A 22,243-nucleotide genomic window follows, 5' to 3' on the forward strand; every position below is an offset into this window, starting at 1 on the left:
AACCTTGAACCTTGAACCTTGAACCTCATTTCTTTTTTAAAAATCTATTTATGTGGTTTCAACTTTAAAGGTATATTCAGTGATTTTACTTAATTCAAATATCACTTATTTTTCCTTTTTTTCTGGATAATCCTTCCTACTATAGAGTGTGCTGACCATATAAGGAGTTCCTCCCTGTCCCCAGTGAGCCCCTGGGGTCAAAAAACCCTAGTTTCAGTTTTGGTGGCGGGTGGCAAAGCCTTCATCCAATCAGGATGAGAGGGGCCTTCCTCCAATCATGATCGACTGGGGGCGGGCCTTAGTGCACATGATGTTGGCCTGTTGCACTTCCCCCCACTGTAGAGCGTGCATGTGCACATTTTGTTACCGGGGCGGACTGGGTGGTTTTCCAAATCACCCAAATCACTGAATGCTCCTTTAAACCTTACTGTAAGTGAATGTATCCGACTCCTCCTGGGGGAATATATTTTGAACATCTAATTAAAACGTTTTTTAACCCATTTAGACCTGAGGGTGATTTAAAAAAAATGTCTTCTAAATCCTATCAGTTTTCTGAAAAACCTATGTTTCTATGTCAGTGGTGTTCAACCTTTTTCATGTCAAATACCCCCAGAATTATCTGTATCTGGCTGCGACCCCATCTGAAAATACGTTGTTCCAGGGACCCACCAGAAAAATAGCAAATCCAGAAATCTTCCAAAAATAGCAGACCTACAAGCTCGTAGCTATGAGCTTGTAGATCTGCTATTGTTCAATAGCTAAAGTAACACAATGCTGAAAACACCAAAAGGGGTTCCCGTCCAGAATGGGTTAAACCGTTTTGGACATTCAAGGAAAAGAAATAAGGTAGTTTCAGGAAATGGATCAAGATTTCTTTTCAGAAACAGAGTCAGAATCAAGAATCATCTTTATTGTGACTTGTCACATGATCCCGAAATTAAAACGGTTTCCGAGGCTACGTGTGATCTTGATGTTTTACAGGTTGTGAAACAGTGGCTGGAACTTGTTTTTGGGCAACAACAACAAGCTCCATCATTTTGTTGTTTCCATGAGGGAGAGAGAGAGAGAGAGAGAGAGAGAGAATAATAACCCATTTTAGGCCTGATGTCGAAATTCAAAAAAATGTCTTCTAAATCCTGACAGTTTTCTGAAATACCTATATGTTTCTATATCAGTGGTGCTCAATATTTCATGTCAAGGAACCCAAAATTATATGTAATCGGCCGCCGACCCCGCATCTGAAAATATGTTCCAGGAACCTCTCAGAAGCAAAGATTTGAGTTAAAAACGTTCGCTCTGAAAGAATATATATTCAAAGATTTGCGCCGCATTTTCACGATTTTTCAAAAGTAGCAGACCTACACGCTCGTAGAGCGACACTCGATGCCGCGCTATGATAAATGGTAAATGGTGCATTCATATAGCGCTTTACATAGATTGTGCATTACATTCACCCATTCACACACACACATTCATACACCGATTGCTGCGGACGCCATGCAAGGTACCAACCAGCACATCGGGAGCAATTTGGGGTTCAGTGTCTTGCCCAAGGACACTTCGACATGTAGACAGGAGGAGCCGGGATTCGAACCGCCGACCCATGGATCATTGGACGACCTGCTCTACCTCTTGAGCTTGTAGATCTGCTATTTTTCAATAGTATAACATAATGCTTAAAATGCCAAAAGGGGTTCCCCGCCCAGAATGGGTTAAGGGAAGAGAGTTTATATATGTCCTGGTCAGCTCTCATTAACACATATCTCTGTCTGTGGGTGCAGGGTGCGTGTGCGTGGTTGTTTGTGTGTGTGCGTGCGTGGGTGGGTGCATGTGTGCGTGCGTGCGTGGGATACATCACTGAGGATACGTTCACACAAACTAAAAATCTCTGGACAATTTTGAACCTATGACCTTTGACCTTTTACCCTGATAAAAGCAAGTAAAAATAACTGTAATTTGTCTTTTTTTGTGATCATTAGAATGTCTAGAAAATGTTTTATTTATTATTGTGAAAGATATCCCCCAAATGTAAATTATAAATGTATTAATATTACTTTAATAAATGCCACAGACGAAAAACAGTCTAAGTCCACACTATTGATCCATAATGTATAAATGATAAATAAGGGTTCAGGACAACGAGGCCTTTTCGTGGAGGGGTCAGAATGAAATTTGGACTTAGACTGTTTTTCGTCTGTGGTACTATTAAAATGCATTTTATTTTTCATAATTTCCTCTACAAAGTCCTAGTAGTACAAGTAGTAGTAAGGTTGAAATCTCTTTTTTTGCAAGTAGAAATCTATCCGGGTGTTACAGGGTTAAATCTTATTAAATTGTATTAAATCTGTGCACGGCAGATATATGACAGGGTGGACGGGCGGGTGGTTTGACTTGAAACAGATGAACATTGTGAAGTTTCCCGAACGGCCATAAGGTTTAAAAGGTTTTTATTCTCCCCAAACTCCTCCACCAACCTCCAGACATGCAGTTTTCTTCAGTGCAAAGACAACAATTCAAATATCAAAAGTTCAAAACTAAATACTGGCCAAAATTAGACCAACGAAATAAATACTTTAGGCAAACACAACTGAACAAAACCAAACAGGATGAGAACTCTCTTCAGGCTGAACACACAACAAGGCCCTGGCTGTAGCTCTCCCTCAGGGATGTTATACCTTTGTTAAAGCAACTAACTTACGTCGAAATTTAAAAAAATGTCTTCTAAAATTCTGAGAGTTTTCTGAAATACCTCATGTTTCTGTATCAGTGGTGCTCAATATTTCATGTCCAAGGACCCCAAAAATGAAATGTAATTGGCCACCGACCCCCATCTGATAATATGTTATTCCAGGAACCCCTCAGAAGCAAATTATTTGAGTTTGAGTTCGCTCTGAAAGAATATTCAAAGATTTGTGCCAGCATTTTCACGATTTAAAAAAAATAGCAGACCTACAAGCTCGTAGCGCGGCACTCGGTGCCGCACTGCCGCGCTATGAGCTTGTAGATCTGCTATTTTTCAATAGTTAAAAGTATAACATAATGCTTAAAACACCAAAAGGGGTTCCCGCCCCAAAATGGTTTAAATAGGAGTGGATCCTACCACAGGACACAGAATCAATCAGCAACATTTATTATACAAATAAATACTTCCATAAATAACCCCTTGCCTAAAAGTAATCTAAACATTAATAAAGATGCATTACAATTAAACAAGTATAAACTCGGGTTGGAAATTCAATGACAATTTAACTCAAAGCATAGGAAACACCCCTCCCCTGCACAGCACTTGGCCCCTTCCTAGTCAATTTAAGGGAAATGCCACCCGCAGTGCAGGAGACACATTTAGCAAACAATCGGTGAAAATACAGTTTTCAACACACCAGTTTCAAACCTTAGTCCTTGCATGTTATAGAAAGCAGTTTGATGCATGTGTATATATATAGGGCACGAGTTGTCCCGTGACAAACATTGAACTTGGGTTTTAGCGTGCAGCGATGCTTAAACCCATTCTGGACGTCGGGAACCCGTTTTGGTGTTTTACTTTTAACTAAGCATTATTTGAGTACCACAGACGACAGTCTAAGTCCAAATTTCAGACTGACCCCTCCACGAAAAGGCCTCGTTGTCCTGAACCCTTATCTATCATTTATATATTATGGATCAATAGTGTGGACTTAGACTGTTATTCGTCTGTGGTACTCATTTAGCTATTGAAAAATAGCAGATCTACAAGCTCATATAGCGCACCGCCGAGTGGCTTGTAGGTCTGCTATTTTTGAAAAATCGTGAAAATGTGGCACAAATCTTTGAATATATATTCTTTCAATAGACTTTTTATTTATTTCGATGTCAGGCCTAAATGGGTTAAGGGCCCAGCCCCATATAGTGTGAGTAGGCCTAACAACAATGGGAACATGGTGAACCAGAAGAAGTGCCCCTCTGGGCACAGGTCTCCACCAGGATTGATATTTTGATCAAATCTGAAGGATTAATATAAAAAAAGCGTTGCACATAAGTGGCCCATTGAATTGAAAAATGCAGGCGAGACGTTTTTCCTTGGGCTGTAGGGAGTGTGCATACAACGTTTGACGCAGATGGGTGCACTTATTTGTAAAGACGCGATTCAGATTGTTATAGCGCCACCATCAGGCTGATTTGAAAAATGTCAAGTGGCATTTCTTCCTCAGCCTAGTGGGAATATGCGTGCACAGTTTCACAGCAATTGGACACTGCGTTGATGATTTGCGGCATTTTGTAAAACGGCCCACTCCTGAAAACTTTGGATGCCAATCTTAGCCAATCAGGATGGAATATGAGAAATCAAACAAACCCGTCTTGATCACATTGACTATACAGATCATGCGTACCGATTTGCGTGAAATTAGGAATAATAATAATACTGAAGGAGTAATGTGTAAAAAATGTGTTTGTCACGTCCTGTCCTAGGACGTACCACACCTGGACCGCCGTCCCTACCTTTGCTCCTGCCTACCCCTGTGTCTTCCCCGCCCCCCTTGAGACACTGCATTACGGACAGCTGTTGACTCTTACCCTGATTGGGACTGTGTATATTTAAGTGGGATATTGTGTGTGTTTGGTATGCGTTCATATCGGTAAGACACCCTGTCAGCGCTGTGCTGGGTATAGAGCACCGAAGTCTGACGTCACTTTCAGTAGAGGGCACCAACACACAGGTTCGTGTATTTTTTTCATATTTGATACAGCCAGTTTCTGGAGAAAATGGAATTAATGGGACCGCAAAAGCCTTGAAACTACATATGAATGCAATGTCGCTGAAAAAATACACGAACCTGGGGACTGACGCCCTCTACTGACAGTAGAGGGCAGTGACGTCAGGACTTAGGTGCTCTATAGAGCACCGAAGTCCTGACGTCACTGCCCTCTACTACCAGTAGAGGGCAGTGAGCGCCATGGTTCATGTATGTTTTTATAAGCATTGTACTCTCCATAGGGGGATTTTAGATCGCCTCATATAAGAACTGTGTTTGAAAAATAAACCGATCACCCCGGCCTTTTCACTCATATGGATATGAAGCATCGACTGAAGGTGGAAATGTACAAATATACCCAAAGAGTAACAAAATAAGCGTTAGAAACGAGCCAAACAACCCAGAGACTACATTTCCGGGTAGGCTGCATCTGCCCGCAGCCCGTCGCACAACAGAAACTGAACGTTAATTACGTTTATTTTTATTTTATTGATATTTATTACATGGCTTGGTTGAATGCTTGATTCTGATTGGTCAATCGCTTAATTCAGCGGTGAGTTATCTCATGATAATGACCGCTCCGCTGTATAATGACCGCTGCCTAATCAAACCCTCTGAGCACCACCAGCTGCGCGGCTGCGCCCGCTTGATTTACTGCCGTTTCCAACATAACAGCCATGTAAACACACACACTACTGACACACAATGTAATTTACAGCTAAACATTGCTCTTAAAAATGTTTTTGAAAACATTTGAGCGAGAAATAGACGAAGCAGCTGGACCCGAAAATGGATTCTATTTGATCAACTCACTTCCTTGTTTTCCGACAGTGCTTCAGCCCTGCAGCTGGGCAGACTCAGCCAGCGCGAAGTTATGGAATACTTTTTTTGTTGTGTTTTGGATCAATGGATTAATTTATGTTAGTTAGCCATGTAATAAGCGGGATAATATCTGGCTAGGTGGTCATTGTCGGGATATAATTCACCTTCAGGGAGTGTAACCACCTCGGCTTCGCCTCGGTGGTTAAACTCCCTGTCGGTGAATTATCTCCCGACAATGACCACCTAGCCAGATATTATCCCTTACATAATGTATCGTGGTTAGTACGAGTCGAGTCACCACCAGCTGAGCTTACATCAACGAGGAATCTCAGGAACGCAATATGTTGACAGCTGGGCGTGACGTATATGCTCAGCGACATTGCATTCATATGTAGTTTCAAGGCTTTTGCGGTCACATTAATTCCATTTTCTCTAGAAACTGGCTGTATCAAATATGAATGGACATCATTAACGACGCACAGCCACTCCCCTGACAGAAACGCCGAGGTGGTCGGTTTATTTTTCAAACACAGTTCTTATATGAAGCGACCTAAAATCGCCATTTGGGGATCTCAATGCAAATAAACAAATACATGAACCTGGAGATTGACACCCTCTACTGAAAGTGACGTCAGACTTCGGAGCTCTATTGCTTTCCGTTTCTGTGTTGCCTGCCCTGCGTGGCGTATTTCTGTTTATTACATGGCTTGGTTGAATGCTTGATTCTGATTGGTCAATCGCTTAATTCAGCGGTGAGTTATCTCATGATAATGACCGCTCCGCTGTATAATGACCGCTGCCTAATCAAACCCTCTGAGCACCACCAGCTGCGCGGCTGCGCCCGCTTGATTTACTGCCGTTTCCAACATAACAGCCATGTAAACACACACACTACTGACACACAATGTAATTTACAGCTAAACATTGCTCTTAAAAATGTTTTTGAAAACATTTGAGCGAGAAATAGACGAAGCAGCTGGACCCGAAAATGGATTCTATTTGATCAACTCACTTCCTTGTTTTCCGACAGTGCTTCAGCCCTGCAGCTGGGCAGACTCAGCCAGCGCGAAGTTATGGAATACTTTTTTTGTTGTGTTTTGGATCAATGGATTAATTTATGTTAGTTAGCCATGTAATAAGCGGGATAATATCTGGCTAGGTGGTCATTGTCGGGATATAATTCACCTTCAGGGAGTGTAACCACCTCGGCTTCGCCTCGGTGGTTAAACTCCCTGTCGGTGAATTATCTCCCGACAATGACCACCTAGCCAGATATTATCCCTTACTTATCACCAAGTAAAGAGTTACGTTGCCTCCCTGCATCCTCGTTCCTTCAGCCTAGTCAGAGCGCACCGTGACAGTGTTCACAGAAATCACACAATGTGTTCATGATTTGGCGCATTTGGTTCTAAATGGAGCACTCCTGCGAAATCTGGGAGCCAATCTTAGCCAATCAGGATATGGAGTCTGAAAAATCTGAAAGACCCGTTTCGTTGAATGGCTCTAGAGAGACTGTGTATACCAATTTGCATGATGTTTGGACAAAACCTTTAGGTGTACTGTCCAAAAATGTGTTTTGCAAAAAGCAGCCTCCTGGTGGTGCTATAACAGGCCAATGTGGGGCAGAGGTTCAGCTCTGGCCTCCAGGGAGTGTGTGTGCAGAGTTTGGCTGCAATCAAGCCAACGGTGCCGGAGATTAGCTGCAGTCCACAGACGGACAGGAGTGCAAAACATACTCTCCCCGTGCCTTCGGCCTGGTGGAGACAAATATGAACCAAATGCTGCACAGATGTAGGCCCCTCCCCCCTCTCTCTCTCTCTCTCTCTCTCTCTCTCTCTCTCTCTCTCTCTCCTCTCTCTCTCTCTCTCTCTCTCTCTCTCTCTCTCTCTCTCGACACGTTCACACGACACAATGCAGGGACAACACTTTGCTTTCTACAACGCACGCACGCACGCACGCACGCACGCACGTACGCACGCACGCGTCAAAATAAAATCAATGCGGGTGACAGGTGATTGTTTGGAAAGGCACGGATCGTGCACCATATTACGCACGCACACACACACACACACACACACACACACACACACACACACACACACACACACACACACACGACGTCCTGTTGCTATTATTAGCAAATATTACAGTATGTGATGTAGTAGTGTTTACTGCAACTTGAGTTGGAGTTTCCATGTCAGATTGAAGATATTGATAACAGCTTCCTGTCAGAATGTATGTGAAGGCTGGATCATTATACCAAATTAATCACACCTGTGGGTGTGACGTCACTCTATAAGTGCGTCCCACACACCCTTCCTCTTTTCTGACGACTGGAAAGGCATGACAGGGCCAGCCTTCACCGCCGAGTGACAATGAATGGTTACAGGTTCACTTTTCATTCATAAAACCGGGTTTACATTATGTAAACCTACGTTTTATTTCATTTTAAGTGAACCTGTAAACGATATTGTTGATGCTATTCTCATTCTCATTTGTTATTAGTCAAATAAAAGTGACTTAAGGTGGCCTTACACTAGCCGATTATTTTCAATCTGAAATCTGATAGCACCACACACTACAGGATAATCGGAGCGGGGCAGAGCAAATATCAAACATTCTTGATGTTGATCGGGCCGATCCCGATCGCGCTTTGAGCGACCCCGAGCAGATCGATTGAGTCGGGCACCCCCCGAGCGTCAAAAATGCCCGATTATCGGCTAGTGTAAGGCCACCTTTATTACAGAGAAACAAGTGTTTTTCTTTACAAATCAAAACATTAGCCTAAATTAATGATTATACAGCGCTCTGTATGATCATTAATTTAGGCTAATGTTCTGTATGGTTTTTAAAAATATCCATTGAGTCGCATCAAATCGAATCGTGTCCTTAACATCGAAAGTTGAGTTGAATCGTGGATTAGGCGAATCGTGACAGCCCTACTCCAGAGGCATAGGTGGCGACAGCGCACCGTCCAAGATGCGGGAGGCCAACATGTATACCAACAAAGAGAGAGACAGAGAGAGAGAGAGAGAGAGAGAGAGAGAGAGAGAGAGAGACCCATGGCGCCACGTGGTTGCAAAGTGTGCCCCCTGAGTTTATGTTCTATATGTAAAGTTATAAAAAATATCAAAATCAACACCATGGACCAGAGCCACGGTCAGCGCCATGGACAGAACCCAGGTCAGCACCATGGACAGAGCCCAGGTCAGCACCATGGACAGAGCCCAGGTCAGCTCCATGGACAGAGCCCAGGTCAGCTCCACGGACAGAGCCCAGGTCAGCACCATGGACAGAGCCCAGGTCAGCTCCATGGACAGAGCCCAAGTCAGCTCCATGGACAGAGCTCAGGTCAGCACCCTGGACAGAGCCCAGGTCAGCTCCATGGACAGAGCCCAGGTCAGCACCATGGACAGAGCCATGGTCAGCACCATGGACAGAGCCCAGGTCAGCTCCATGGACAGAGCCCAGGTCAGCACCATGGACAGAGCCACGGTCAGCACCATGGACAGAGCCATGGTCAGCACCTGGCCGGTCAGCACCTGGCTTTGATGAATTGAACAAGGTGGACCCTCTTGTAAACAAGTGTAATGTCTTTGTATTGAGTTGTGCTTGAAATGTACTGTAATTCTGCAAACTGTTAATACATAATTCAATCAATCAATCAATCAATGGTGTGATTTATTTTTTGTATTCCTATAGAGACACACAGGGACTACAAATTTCACTCCCCCAAATGAGACAGCGTCCCCACTTCTGGTCCGTTTCAACTGTGTACTGCAGCTGCCAATGCAATCCCTATGAGAGGCATCATAAAATACCCTAATTTCACTGGTTCATTACTGAGGCTGTAGCGATTTTTTTGTGTTCTAATAAAGTGTCCCATATATTTGTCCTTTTCAATGTCACATACCTGCCATCTCAATATACAACCCACAATGTACTATAATATACTCCATCAGTTTGTGAAAAGTGCTAGCATCGTAAATCTCAAGTCAAAGTGGTCGCACGGTATACGTCACGGTTGCATCTCTTGAGGTTTTCAATACCCAGATATATTTGTTGTATTTCGTTTTATATGCTTGTATTTGTTGAAAATTATCTAAACAGCATCTTGCAAGACTATTATTAATACTCATCTGGAGAATTCACTAGGTAGTTGAAAATGTCAGGATGTCACTCCTCCATTTAGCTGGGTTATTTTCCCATGCAACTATTCAGCTAAGTTAATTATACAGTTGACAGCTTTAAAACACACCGTCGGAGCTCCGCGGTAGGTAGAACATGTATAGTAAGCCCGTGACATGTTCAAAAAATAGACATGAATAACAAAGTCAGTCGGGATCGGGATGTATATTGAGAATTCCACTCTTCAAAGTCGGTGCTCGTAGCCTCGTAAAGGTAGTGACGTCCCTTAAAAGTGACAGGTTCTCTGTCTGCCGTCTCCCCTCTGCTCCGTTAACATTATGGGTAACTCATTCAAGTGGTAAATTAAATGTGAAATACATCCTCTATTGAGAAAACAACAATATATGTTGACAAAGACACTTCATACATTTGGAAACATATTTTTATTCAAATCAATATAGTCTTCAGTTCATTTCATATTATTTTAAAAGTAGGCTAACTACAGTTGAATTTCAATGGACTTCTATGGGCTGGCCTGCAGTACACCGTTCCAACGGACCAGAAGTGGAGACGCTGTCTCATTTGGGGGCGTGAAATTTGTAGTCCCCGTGTGTCTCTATACATCCCTAGATTAGATGTTGATATGATAGACCTTGCTGACTGGTATATTTATAGTATGTTTCACCTCAAAACCCGCTTTTTTGGTATATGGCTCTGGTGAAATTGTGTAAAAGCAAATCCTGACACACATGTAGGGGGAAGTATAGCAGAACAGGATTTTGAGGCTTGCTACCATTGTATTTTTAAGTATGCCCTACAATGTAGGGCATAGTTTAAAAATCACACCCGTGTGAACTGAGTGGTGTAAGGTCTTATATATAAGCCTGTCTGACGTAATGAAATCATGTCTGACGTAATGAAATCACACCCGGGTGAACAGGGTGAGCATAGCAACCATGCTCATTTTTTCTGCACTAACAAAGCCAGTTGTAGGAGTGGTTTACACCACTCAATGAAATCACACCCGGGTGAAAGCCAGTTGTAGGAGTGGTTTACACCACTCAATGAAATCACACCCGGGTGAACAGGGTGAGCATAGCAACCATGCTCATTTTTTCTGCACTAACAAAGCCAGTTGTAGGAGTGGTTTACACCACTCAAAAAGCCAGTTGTAGGAGTGGTTTACACCACTCAAAAAGCCAGTTGTAGGAGTGGTTTACACCACTCAAAAAGCCAGTTGTAGGAGTGGTTTACACCACTCAATGAAATCACACCCGGGTGAACAGGGTGAGCATAGCAACCATGCTCATTTTTTCTGCACTAACAAAGCCAGTTGTAGGAGTGGTTTACACCACTCAAAAAGCCAGTTGTAGGAGTGGTTTACACCACTCAAAAAGCCAGTTGTAGGAGTGGTTTACACCACTCAAAAAGCCAGTTGTAGGAGTGGTTTACACCACTCAAAAAGCCAGTTGTAGGAGTGGTTTACACCACTCAAAAATACTATATACTAATAATATAATGCTGTAGGGCCATACATCATCCCCAGAAACACAACAAAATATACTGTTGGCTTAACAAATTACAACAACGATTGTGATTTTCTAGCACATTATTGAATATATCAATGCCTCACTTGTATATATAAAACTTCCCATGTCCCTAAGCTTCAATTTGACCCATAGGATGACCTTTATATCTTTCTGTAGCCTAAGGTCTGCACTATATACCTCAAATCGGTGACAATTGTATATTCAGTCAGTGTCAGCTTTACATTTGGAATAAATTAATGAATGACTTGATGGTTTGAACTGACTCCACATTATGGAATATTTCTTCCTTGAATAAGCTATAGACAGGGCAAAAGCTACAACAACCTGATTACCGGGTGTGCCAAACTTTTCTCACAGTTGTTTCTAATGTGATTTTTCACGTAGAATCAAATTCTGCTTGGTACATTTTTGTATTGTGCATAGTTAATGAGATAATTTGCATATTAGACACATTTTCATATTTGTTTAATTGAAAAGCTAAACTGATTGGAGCAAAAAACTAAACATTGTACCCATTTTGTGAGCTAATATTCACTGTGTGCTAGCTTAGATGCTTGACCTGTGTATTTAAGGTAAACTAATTTTGCAGTGTAAGATTCTAGCATGTTTATTGTGGTTAATCAGTATATATTATGCATATGTAACAACATGCACATTCTGACTTAAAGCAATCACATTTATGCAATGGTTAGTAAGTAAAGGATACAGTCAGGCATAACATGAGAGGGGGACACTGTGGGGTTACTGGGGGGGGGGGGGGGACATGGGGTCACTGTCTGTCTGTCTGTCTGTCTGTCTGTCTGTCTGTCTGTCTGTCTGTCTGTCTGTCTGTCTGTCTGTCTGTCTGTCTGTCTGTCTGAGGACACTGAGGACACTGAGGACAGCAAAGGACAGCATGTCACGTCACCCACCCACATGCCACAATTAAGAGGTCAGTGTGTTGCTGTTACACTGCTGCCCTCTGCTGCAGGTTCAAAGCCTCTACACTCAGATGTGTGAGTGTAGTGTAGAGCCATCTAATAGTTCATGCAGCCTGAACTGGGACAAGCTGGAGTTGGAAATACATTGTTTTCAACGAGGGCGGCGCAAATAAGAGCTATTTTAAGCATGTGTGCAACATGACAACTGTTTTAAAGTATTGTACAGTAACAACTAAAGTCTCTTTAATGTGTATGTTGTACTATTACTACAAATCAATTTAAAATAAAGGGATTTAAGATCATTAAAGCTGGGCTGTTGCCCTGAGTCCAATGCATTTCTGCCTACTTCCGGTCCAGGACTTAGGACATAAAAGTGTATGTAGGAGAGCCGCCATTGGACTGAAGCCCCATGAAGTGAAGCAGTTTGCGTAACTATGTCTATACAAGGCTCTGTGTGTTCTTATTACAAATTATTTGATCGGCCCAAAACATTGCGTTTACTGTCATTTTGTCGTCACAACTCGAGTTGGCTTTGTCCACGGTGTAAACGTCTTTATATAAATACTTTTTGAAAAGTCTATGAGGAAAATGAACGGGGAATCCACTTCTGGTCCTGGGCCCCCCCCCCCCCCCCCCCACCCCGTTCGCTCTGAAGGAATACATATTGAAAGATTTGCACCAGATTTGCATGTTCACGATTTTTCAAAAATAGCAGACCTACAAGCTCGTACGTAGCGCGCCATGAGCTTGTAGATCTGCTATTTTTCAATAGCTAAATTCTAACATAATGTTAAAACACCAAAAGGGGTTCCCGCCCAAAATGGGTTAAAGCACCTTTATGTACTGGTTTTCTGTCCATCTCTGCTTGGCCTAGTCAGACATTTATTGTTGAGCAATAATAAAATGCACATTTATTTTAGCATTTAAGCTGATCCTTTTATTATTCATTTTTATAAATACATAAAATTCCACTTGCATGTACATTTTACTTTACTCATGTATCATCATGTTTCCCTTATTTTTGAGGGGCGCTGGCATAATATGTTAATATATTTAAAATAAAACCATAGCACTACCATCAGCCTTTTCATGTCGCGCACCCCCTAGAAGCCGCCCGCGCACCACAAGGGGTGCACGCACCACAGTTTGGGAACCACTGGTCTACACCATGCATGGGCCACATGCGGCCCCCACCTTCACTTAAAGGACCACTTCACCACTTTTCAACTTCTCTTCCTATAATTGGTCCTAACTAATGTTCATGATAAAATACCACAATTTTGTCCTACTCAGTCTGTGTCTCATAGGAAGGCTGTGGGCAGTTCAGAAACCCGTCCACCAGTGACATCATCGATGGTGAATCCAAGCTAATAGAAACGGCAGGCTTTCTTTTCATGAAAAGTTGCAATGCAAAAATTGAAGCCATCGTTCTCACGATAATACAAATCTAAATATATTTTAAAACAATTCTTGTTTTAAAAAAATCTGCCTAATGATGATGTCACTGGTGGACGGGTGTCCGAACTGCCCAAAGCCCTCCTATGAGACACAGACTGAGTAGGTGTTTTATCATGAACATTAGTGAGAACCAATTATATGAAGAGATGTTGAAAAGTGGTGAAGTGGTCCATTAATGTGGCCCTCAGGTTAATATCAGAATACTGATATATTATTGATTTGCAAACATGACCCGCTTTAATTACTTCTAAATTAATCAAATTAGTAGCTTAATGAATAGTATTAAAATGTTATTCTCGTATGTCCAATGTATTTAATTCATAAAGTTAACCTAACTATAATTAAAGGCATTTGAAAGGCATTTGAAATTAAATAAAAATTTAACTTTTCAGCATTCCAATTAAAAAATTGCAAAAAAGTTCAGGATTTCAATTTAAATAATAGCAAAAATAGCCGATCTGCAAGCAAAAAATGCGTCGCAGCGATGCGTTTTGAGCTTGTATATCGGATATTTTTGCTACAACAGTAACGCAGTATGCAATGTGGCCCTCTGGAGTGAGTGTGGAAATATAGTGGCCCTCTCCATTGTCAAAGTTGCCCACCCCTGGTCTACACGATGGTCACACATTTCAGAAGGTCACCAGTTTCACCGAGTGGCCGAGGTTTTGGATGTTGGAATTTGGCTCCTGTCAAAGGAATTACCCAGAGTTCATAGCGTTTAGCATTACCATGGGAATGGGAGGAGAATCAATCCATGCAAACGTCAATCATTTAAGTATGCAAATGAGTTATGAATCGCGGTTAGAATGTCAACAAACAATAGTGCTTTCTCACTGCTCTCAAAGGGAGACGGAATGGAAGATAGGCTGATTATATTCAATGCAATAAAAATCACACCCGTGTGAAGTGAGGGGCGCTCTTATCATCGCAGGCCTACACATCATCACATTCTGGCCAATCACAATTTGCGTCCTCACTTTTTGAGTGGTGCAAACCACTCCAACAACCAGCTTTGTCTGTACCCGTGTATGTACCCGTGTACCTGTACGTGTGTGTACCTGTACGTGGGACCCAAAAAAATGAGCATGGTTACTATGGTCACTGACATTACGTCAGACCACAGCTGATCAGGCTATATAAGACCTTGCACCACTCAGTTCACACGGGTGTGATTTTTTTCCACTTATCTTCGATTTTTGTGTTTCCACAAACCTGGAAAGCTGGACATAGGAGGCAAGTATATGCAGAATATAGCCTATGCTGCATACCCTATTCAGGTTGCATGTATGTGGATGAATAGGAAATGTATATCTCCATGTGGGGGGGTGCGTCAGCTAGGTCGGGAGGTAACAGGGGGGTGCATGGCCAAAAGGGTTTGGGAACCGTTGGTGTAGACAATCACATGACCCTAAAATACAAAGTCAATACACCATTGCACATAAAAACAACTCCAGGGTGTCTAATGAAGTACTGTCACCTCATAGACACATGAAAAACTGGAAAAATACAAATACAAAATCACACCCGTGTGAACTGAGTGGTGTAAGGTCTTATATAGACTGATCAGCTGTGGTCTGACGTAATGTCTGACGTAATGAAATCACACCCGTGTGAACTGGATGACCATAGCAACCATGCAAATTTTTTTGGTACAGACAGACAGACAGACAGACAGACAGACAGACAGACAGACAGACAGACACGTAAACTAACAAAGCCAGTCGTAGGAGTGGTTTACACCACTCAAAAATGTGGCACTCCATCTTTAATTTAAAAGGCCTAGATAGGATGTACTGTATAATATGCATTATTCATTATTTTTTTTACACAGAAACAATGTATTTTGTAGAGCATCGTTTACATGCTTACTTTATAGTTTTCAGTAGATTAATTTACTCTAGAGGTACGAATTCACTCCCCGTATGGCGATCCAGACTCAGTGGACTCTAATAGTGATGATTTCGGACAGTACACTTCATATGGGAAGCACCGAGCCTGACGTCAATATCGGTAGAGGGCGTTATAAATCATTGTAATCCCCATAGGGTTTTTTTTTTTTTAGATCAACTGGACTATACATATACAATTCCCATAATGCTTTGGTGCACTGCTCCTCCTTGTGGATAGGGGGAAGGCTGTCATACTGAGACAACATGTAGTCCAGGAAGTGTTAAAGGGAGCCATGCAGTGTCCATGACATCAGAGACACTAGTAGGGCGTAAGGGAGCCATGCGTGTCTTAAGTACCAGGTCTTATTACTTAACTTAAGACCTGGAGGCGTGATCAATGCCATTTGGCTATTCTGAGTGGCCAAACAGCATTGACCACGCCTCCAGGTCTTAAGTTAAGTCATAAGACCTGGTACTTAAGACACGCATAATACTGCCCACTGGGCTCACTGCTAAAATGTAAAATATCTAAAACCACATAATACACACTAGAGACTGACATTTTGTCGGGACTCCCGCAGGACACGGGATTCCCGCGGGATTCCCGTGGGATGGGATTAATATTTGTATTAATCCCGTGATCGGGACGGGACGGGAATGAAAGTCAACGGGAGCGTGCAGGAGCGTGAATGACGTTGGTCGCGCTGCCAAATTCCAACCAAAAGAACAGAAGCACCCATTTTTGTTGTAGTAATCTTTCTGTGAGCCAACACTCTTTTGACTTGCTGACGCAAATCAAAAGAACTACATACATAGTTACCCATAATCCAGCAGTGCTAGTGTTTCCACAACACAAAAACCTCCTCCATGCAATCCAGTCGGGCTGCACGTCTTATACAGTTTTATATGAAGATATCGCAATGCGGCCGTGTATGATTCTGCATCGCACCGGTGCCGTGATTGAATTGATTATTTATAGCCAGATCATCCTGATGCATTTGTTTCCCATAGCAGTGGCAACGTTGCAACGTTGCAACTTTCAATTGTGATATCACAATTGAAAGTTGCAACGTTGCTGCTGTGCCCGTGTCACAACGTTGCTAAGGCCCTGACACTGTGAAAATGTGTAATACAATAAATCATTGTCTTCGTGTAAGTAATCAACTGGGGAAGTTTCATGGTGATAACTATTACCGGAAATACAATTTTTTTAAATCTATTCACCTATTAGGTCTACTGTCAAATTACAACATGTGTAACGAATATGAAAAAGCTACATCATACTTACTATACTACTAATATACTTCATATATGTATGTACTTATATTGATTGAACAATTTAATATAGGTATGGTTTTGCCCACTCAATTCACAACTAAATGTTCCAACTCTGACTCATGGACTAAAAACGTGCCGCGCGTCAGGGATGTTTTCATTGTGTCAGGGTGGAATCACAGCAATGCTGCGGCATTTCCTCGCCAACATAAAAGGTCCTGTTCAGCTCAAAATGCTAGAAAACAGAACTATTAAAAGCTACACAAACAACAGAATAGTTTAGAGAAAAAAAACACTGCAACCGGGTGCTCGAAGGAGATAAGACTATAGGGCAGTATTATGCGTGTCAGGTCTTATTACTTAACTTAAGACCTGGAGGCGTGATCAATGCCATTTGGCTATTCTGAGTGGCCAAACAGCATTGACCTGGTACTTAAGACACGCATAATACTGCCCATTATTGTCTTCAAAGTATATTGAAGGTGCTGAGAGTGGGTGCCGCGGCCTTAGAATACTTTGATATTGGGGGCACGGTGGCACAGTTGGTAGTGCTGTCGCCTCACAGCTAGAAGGTGCTGGGTTCGATTCCCGCTTGGGACGCTGTGGGTGCTGTTGGCGTGTTTCCTCCTCCACGTCATCAGTGCCCATACCCGAGGCGAGGTTGGCGAAAGGGCCTTTCTGTGTGGAGTTTGCAAAAAACATGCAGTAATCTCTAAACTGCCTCCCCCTGGCCAGCCGGGGCACCTGATGGAGGGGAAAGGAACTGGTTGGAATAACGTGTTCCTTCCACGCGCTACGTCCAACCAAGGAAACTCCCCCCTATCAGGTGTAAAAGAGCAACTTGGACACTCAGGCATGAAGGAAGCATGAGTTCAAGTCCGTTGCTCTCCCCATGTCCCCCATATATGGGGACTAGGTTGGCGGAGGGTGTGTAGAGCCCAGGATCACATTAGATAATTGACACAGGGGTGAAAAATGGGTTACAAAATCGTGGGATAAAAATTATATAAAAAAAATATATATATACTTTGATATTAATATTTGGAATTGAGCAACGTCACTAGTTAATTAATCACTTAGACCAGTGGTTCCCAAACTTTTTCATGTCAAGGACCCCCAAATTGACACTAATTAGCCCACGGACCCCCCATTAGAAAATATCCGCCAGGGACCCCCCATAAGAGGAGATTTTTTCGGCTCTAGCAGTGATTCTCAACCAGGTTAATTTCAAGGACCCCCCAGGTTTGACCTGAATTAGGCTACGGACCCCCATTTAATGGCACGGACCCCCAATTTATATTGTAAAATCAATCACTCTGAGAGTGTACAAATGCATCCATTTGTACACTCTCAGAGTTTCAGACCCATAAGGGTCCATTTGGTTCCAAACTATCATTTAGCTGCAGGGGACCCCCTGTAACTCACTCAAGGACCCCTGGGGGTCCCCAGACCCCACTTTAGGAACCACTGACTTAGACCCTCTATACTTAATAATAAAACAGACCGGAGCTGTACTGCACTTGAGTTATTTTCTACACCAACTGTCAGCACCAAAGACAGCAGATCTACAAGCTCACACTGTTGTGGCGCGTTGTGAGCTTATAGATCGGCTATTTCTTTTAGTGAACGTCCCCCACAGAATAAAAGGGATAACCCTGTAGCCTCGGTCCCAGGCTCACTTATCTGCGAAAAGAAGAGCCTGGTCACAACGTAAGGCAAAGAAGCTATCGGCGGACGTATCCTCCGGAACATCCATCAGATGTATTTCCCCCGGATACGATATTTTCCCGACCAATCACAACACTTGTTTCATTCGCGGAGAATGTGAACTGATTTGTAAAGCATCAACGTCATTTCCTTGTTTCGGTGGGGACTAGTAAACACAGCCGCACCGCGTGACGTAGTTATCTTACACGCAACACTTCCGCCACTTCCGCTGATAGTCTTTTCAGCGTAGGTCTTGCCCAGGGTGATAACCCTGGGGTTCAGAAGGTTAAACATCAAGTCTGAATGTATGTTCAGTTTTTTTAGTTTTTTTTTTATATCCTTTATTTACCCAGGGAAGTAGCTGAGCACAGGTGCTCATTTTCAGCAACGCCCTGCAAAAGTCTGTCCTACAAAGGAAACTCTCTATTCTCTCAGGTTTTGAGACGTATATATACTTTATCTTAGGGGGAAGGATTTCCCTATCCATATTCCATATCTAAATACGGATTTGCATATCTCTGCTGCCGGGAGGAAACCTCATAACTCCAAAATGATTCATTTTTTCAGGAAATGAAAAATATACATTTTTAAAATGAAAAATATACATTTTTAAAATGAAAAATATACATTTTTCAGGAAATAAAGAAAACCTTATATATTTTTTCAAAAAACAAAGCAATACAGCCTCATCAAAGTTGGTGTTGTAACTTTATATATTGTCAATTACTTCCATGAGAGGGGGAGAGGTGGTGGAGTTAGTTGCTTTAGCAGACATTTTGAGGGTCCAATGGAGTTAAGAGGTTTTGTCCAAAGCACTTTTTACTACTTTCCATTGGTTAAATATTTATATAATATATATAACACACAGACGTAAAGGGTGTTCAATAGCACTGATTTATGCCAAAAAAAATCTAAAACCTAAAAAATGTATCCTCCCGACAGCAACGAATTATGCTCTATATGTACCATAATATGATAACAAGATTCTGAAAATTATAATTAGGGTGCCTTGAGTCAAGAAAGTTTGAGAACCACTGTTCTAGGATCAGTGGGAATGTATAGGCTTAAAAATAATAGAATAAACATTGTTTTAACTTCACTTCCTCTCTCTCTCTCTCTCTCGCACGCACGCACGCACGCACGCACGCACGCACGCACGCACGCACGCACGCAGGCACACGCACACGCACACGCACACGCACACGCACGCACGCACACCTGCCACTAGCACGAAGACATGAATATGTTCATTTCCTCGTTACAGTCGCTCAGCGTTTTCGTCAGACTCGCTCGAGTTTCACTCGAGACTTTGAGGCGGAAAAGACACATCAGATTTCAATCCATCAATAGATCAACTGACAAGACGATCAATTGAACATCCTGGTGTAGATCGCCTGCTAGGGAGACGATATTCACTGAGGTAAGGAGAGACCTATGATATTTTACAAAATAAATAAAAAACATAATACAATACAAATAGTAGGAGTACTACAATATATAACATATACAACACATACCTGTATAACATGCAGCTTCACACACCTTCACCTAATTTTGAGGTTAAAACCTCTTAAACCCCAGGGGGGTCCAGGGGGGGAAATAAAAAACATCGGAGTTGGAACCGGAGACCAATTGGGTCTCCATTTACCCGCTGAGAGCTGTTCATGAGGTGGACAGCCGCTGCCCCCGTCGGCGGGGGCAATGGGGCTCAAGAGGTTTTAATATCCGAATATTGATATATTATTTAGTTCAGCTGTTACAATTCCAGACATGCAAACATGACCCGCTTTAATTTCTTCAGTCTATATTAGTATGGCTGAATGACTAGTATTAGAATTGTATATTGTATTTGTATTATGTTCATAACATAAGTAACCTATAACTAAATGCATTTCAAATTAAATAAACATGTTTACTTTTCAAGATTCCAGCTTGTAGATCTGCTATTTTTGATACAACAGTATATGCAATGTGGCCCTCTGGAGTGAGTGTGGAACTATAGTGGCCTGGAGTGAGTGTGGAACTATAGTGGCCCTCTGGAGTGAGTGTGGAGTGAGTGTGGAACCATAGTGGCCCTCTGGAGTGAATGTGGAACTATAGTGGCCCTCTGGAGTGAGTGTGGAACTATAGTGGCCCTCTGGAGTGAGAGTGGAACTATAGTGGCCCTCTGGAGTGAGTGTGGAACTATAGTGGCCCTCTGGAGTGCATGAGTGTGGAACTATAGTGGCCCTCTGGAGTGAGTGTGGAACTATAGTGGCCCTCTGAACTGAGTGTGGAACTATAGTGGCCCTCTGGAGTGAGTGTGGAACTATAGTGGCCCTCTGGAGTGAGTGTGGAACTATAGTGGCCCTCTGGAGTGAGTGTGGAACTATAGTGACCCTCTGCAGTGAGTATGGAACTATAGTGGCACTCTGGACTGAGTATGAACTATAGTGGCCCTCTGGAGTGAGTATGGAACTATAGTGGCCCTCTGGAGTGAGTGTGGAACTATAGTGACCCTCTGCAGTGAGTATGGAACTATAGTGGCACTCTGGACTGAGTATGGAACTACAGTGGCCCTCTGGAGTGAGTATGGAACTATAGTGGCCCTCTGGAGTGAGTGTGGAACTATAGTGACCCTCTGCAGTGAGTATGGAACTATAGTGGCACTCTGGACTGAGTATGGAACTATAGTGGCCCTCTCCATCTTCAAAGTTGCCAACCCCTGGTATATAAGACCGGGCAATCAACAAAACTAGCTTTTTGTTTAGATAACATGTTATTTCTTTAAACATGTGCTAGTGTAGATTATTATAGTTTCAATGTATATATAGATTATTAATTTGACAGTATATTGTTACTTAGTTTAGACTGATGGAGGCCGTGTTAATTGAAACTAAAACCACAAATGTGGGCTACCTTTTTTCACTGACGCAAACAAATCTGAAAATAATAAGTAAATAGTAACTACAGGTTTAAAATGAGTGTAGTGGAGAAAAAGTACCATATTTGGATCTGAGATGTAGTGGCAGAAGTACAAATGTTGAAAATTGGAAATACTCCAGTACAGTACAAATACTTCAAAATTGTACTGAAGTACAGTACTTGAGTAAATGTACTCGCCAGTGCCCAATAGTGCGTGTGCAGAAATTGTTCTACTGCTACAGTAGCAGTTTAAGTAATACTATCACAATCATTGGTACAGCAAGTGCTAGTAGTAGTAGTACAGTACATTATTGCTACTGCTACTACACTAGTACTATTTACTCCTAATCAGTGTTGATTTTGTTGACTAATACTATGACAAAAATGTCCGTCGACTACCTTTTTTCACTGACGAAAACTGAATGGAAATTAAATGAAAACGGACTAAAACTAAGACGAAATATATTGACAAGTTTGTCAATAAATACAAACTAGACTAAAATGTTAAGAAAGGACTATAGTGGACAAGAGATCCATTATAAGTAAAAGACACGGGTCACTTTGCGCTTTTTTTAATGCTGAATCTACAAGCTTAGCACGACGTGTTGTGACTCTGAGGTGGTATTTTTGGTGGATCTGCTATTTTTTTCAAGTGTAAAATCAGCCATTACGACAGCATCAAGGCCCACCAAAATACATTTTAATCAACTACGTAAATCAACCGTAGATTTAGTCGAGTAAAATCTTATGATTTTACTCTGGTCACTGGTGACTAAAATGCGACAAAAACTAAAATCAAAATGTTGCCTGCAAAATAAACACTGCTCCTAGTCCTAATGCCAATGTTGTTGTTTTTCTCT

The sequence above is a fragment of the Electrona antarctica genome (assembly GCF_951216825.1).
Source record: "Electrona antarctica genome assembly, chromosome: 17".
Lineage (NCBI taxonomy): Eukaryota > Metazoa > Chordata > Actinopteri > Myctophiformes > Myctophidae > Electrona > Electrona antarctica.